Source organism: Branchiostoma floridae, chromosome 11, assembly GCF_000003815.2.
Source record: "Branchiostoma floridae strain S238N-H82 chromosome 11, Bfl_VNyyK, whole genome shotgun sequence".
NCBI lineage: Eukaryota > Metazoa > Chordata > Leptocardii > Amphioxiformes > Branchiostomatidae > Branchiostoma > Branchiostoma floridae.
This window is the reverse complement of record NC_049989.1, coordinates 10,016,067-10,019,932: the sequence shown is the minus strand read 5'-3', so window position 1 is coordinate 10,019,932 and position 3,866 is coordinate 10,016,067.

Here is a 3,866-nt window from a genome sequence, read left to right as displayed (position 1 = left end):
TTGTTGCGTGTTTTAAATTCATAAATATATAAATATTGTCTCCATTGCATCACACAAGGTTGTTGTCCCATATACACTGCTTATTTGTGTCGTTTGTGGTTGTTTGTGGTCGTTTGTGGTGTTTAGGCAGACCGTATTATGATTACTAGTACTTTGATACATTTCAGTGAGGCTGACAGTTATTCACAGTTGTTTTTATCCAGTCACACCTTTTGATGTTGGGCAAACATAAACAAATTTGCATGAAATGAATGCACAATTTCCAAGCAGATGTTGGGGACGTTTTTCTAGCTTTACAGATCAGTTTGTCAGTTCAGACGTATGCAGATTTATATGCATGCACTCAGTCTATTGCACATACAATCTATACCCATTTTAATTATATGCAGACACGTATACAACACGCCATAGACACATACAATCAGCACAGTGAGTGCATACAGGCACAAACTCATAATATACACACAGAAATGTCAGACACGTACTGAGTGTTACACACACACTCATATACATCATACATGAAGTGAAAATCGCACCCCTGTCTCCCCAATAATGGGTTGGCCTACCTGAAAGGGAAAGTCGCCCCCCTCCCCACCAGTCCGGAAGTTGTCCGGGTTGTTCCCCCCTGAAGGCAAGCCACGGCCCGGGTCCCCCAGTTTTCAACGGGGGGGGGTTCCCCTCTGGGCCGGCTTCAGTTCCCCTGCTTCCTCGTCATCTGAAGTCACTTGCAGATCAAACGCGTCGTCTATGGTGAATCCCTTCGAACGGTTCATCCTGTCTCTATCTATCTGTACTGTCCGACCATGTCAGCAACCATCAGCAAATTTACAAACCGTTTGCGCGATATTGGCACAGCTACAAGGATAGTGCAAGGGGGTGGGGGGCGAGACGACAGCCACGCAGTGTTGTTGTCTGTAAACGTTGTTGTTTGCCTGTCAAAAATGTCCGCTATTCTGGCGTGATCCCCAGTTAAACGCTGTACACTTGGTTCTTCAACACACTGGCATGAAGACAAGTACGTAGTAAACGCTGGAAAAACGTCAAAAATGAGAATACGCAGCGGTTTAGAGTTTCAAGCGGGCCGCCATGACAGCCGTGATACAGCTACTAGTATATGGTGGGATGACGTCATCTTCCACCAACGACCTGCAAGACGAGACAACAATCAAAACAATGGACGATGAATGGTCTGCTGTCAGACTGTCAGTTTTGCAAACACAGAGCGGCAAGTTAGATTCACGTGATGAAGAAACATAAAGGTGTTGATATGCGAAATTCAAAAGGCTGGGTTTACACGGTCAAACCTACACAAAAACCACTACTTTATAGGCTTTGAAAACATGTCATATTATCTTATTACGTGACTAATCTCAAATTACAAAAAAAGCGCTGCCCTGTCTATCTGGCCTGTTTCCTTGTCTTTCTACTTAGGCCATAGCGTCCTAATAATTTGTCATATGCCATTAATAAGCATGTGTCGCGAGTCCTGACTTTTGTGCAATACATTGAACGGCCGCATGAGGTAAATACTGACGCCTGGTATTCTTCACAAATTGATTCCCAGTACAGCTATGTCGTTAGCTACCTTATCTCCAAGCATACTTTAACCGTTTTTGTATAGAACTAAATTGGGAAAGATTGCACCGTAGCTGTTCATTGTCATTAAATATTACAGATTAAGCTATGTTGATTTGATTACATGGATGACACCTACGCGCGCGCATCAATTTTCGCTTGTTTCCAAAGGAGCAAAAGTTTGAAACCATGTTGTAAAACGTACAAATCAGTTCTATATTGTTTCATCGAATCCACATGTTTAGTTTTGGTACTAGTACTAGGCAAGAAATCGCACACGATCCACATATGTCTGTCCAGAATTCGAAGTTCTTTTTATATCAAATAGAGTGGTTCACCCCTTTGAAAGCCTTAGAGGCGTCTAGGCAAAAACTGGCGAACCCAGACTTCGGTAATATTCTATAGTTTGTCCTGACGCACCCTTATCATGGCCAACATCTACGACCAAAACTAAATTCATGAGCAGAAGGTTGAAGATTGGGTTCGAGTATGTTCAGTAAAATAGCATCTAAAACCTTTAATATACTAAGTGCCGATGCAATAGCAATCGGCCTATAGTTATCACAAGGAGGTTAAGAGAGGGATGTTACCAGATTTATTTTAACAACTAGGATTATCGTAGTATCTTACAGAATATTCACAATAAAGTTATTAACGAGAGCAGCATGAAACAATAATGACAGGTGAATACAAAGTTTAGGTCCTGCATACTTCAGGTGCTCATTTCTAATGCAATCAGAACTACACGCTGTCCGATTGGTCAAGATTCTAATTACCTCAGATATTTCTAGCGCAGATTGATTTGCATACCAGTGAGTCAAATTCCATAAGGCAAAAAGTTGAGAGAGCAGAAATTACAGCAGGGCTAGGCGGAGAGGGGGGAGGGGGATTCGCGATTTTCAACGTTCGCTAGGTTCTCTTATGCCGGGAAATGGAGTTTGCCAATCGAGGAGGGCGGTTTGCTGTGGAACGTAGTTTGCCCGGTAACGTTCCACAGCAAATTCCCATCCTCGGCAAATTACATTTTCCGGCATAAGAGAACCTAGCCAACGTTGAAATCGCGAATCCCCCTCCCCCTCTCCGCCTAGCCCTGCTGTGCAGCTGTGATTTCTGCTCCGACTTCTTGCCTTATGAAAGCATGGAGTTTAGGGTGTGCGTAAGTGAGACTTGGCAGCAAAAGGTATGTCATCTCATAAATACTCTATGGTCTAAGCCCTTTAATAGAGTTAACGAAGTCTACGGCATATTTTTTACAGCTGATTTGCACGCTTTACAATAAGGTTGAAAACTTTTTCTCCTTCGTAAACAACCGAAAATTGATGAGCGCGTAGATGTCATCCATATAATCAAATCAACATGGCCTAATCTGGAATATTTTATGAAAAGGAACAGATATGGTGCAGTCTTCCCCAATTAATAAATTTTGTTCTGTTCGTCCATTACGTCGACCAATGGTGGACATGATGTGTTGTTTATCGACTTTATTTGACTTCATCTGGCGGTTAAAGTAGAAAACTAGTCTAGTCAGCGGTGATACTGTTGCCTCTCTTTTGTGCTCCTTATCTTTTTTTTATTTTTATTTTTTTCATTTTAACTTCCTTCCTGTGAGGTAGACCGGCTGGATAACTTGGCATTATATATTGTGATATCACAGACCATACGACTGCTAGTCAAGCTGTAAACACGGATCGCCTCTGTAGTCAAAGTTACCTGTATCGTTAATGCTGTTGTTGTATATTGTATTGTTACCAGGGCTAGCCCTTGATAATAGCCTCCGGCTAGTTGGGTAGCATTGGCTAGATTTCTCATGATTATACAGCCAAATAAATCAAATCAAATCAAATATGTTGTGCCAACGTTTCACTAGCTATTCTCTCCACGACGCATCCCACAATGCTCCGCGCGCTGGAGAGGTAGACTTGAACAACAATGGCGTCGACCAGGGAGAAATGTCGTCTGCTGTACCGGCGAGCAGAGTGTGGGCTATACCATGGTAAGTACGTCTTTATTTTAAGCTTTTTAACAATCATGACACTGAGTTCGCTGGACTGAGAGGAATATGTGTGGTGAGCGATGTTCAGGAGCGAAATTAATGCCATTTCCAACCTTGTCAAAACACAATTGTGGTCTGACGTTCGCCGGCCCGCGAAAATCAAAACAAGCGCGCGGCTAGTTGTTGGCAGGCGAAAATCACCCTCTGCATACACTTTTTCTATATGGGCGTCTTCTTACTCTTGATACCGAATTCTTAACAGACAACCCACATGCGTGAATACTACAATACTGGCCAT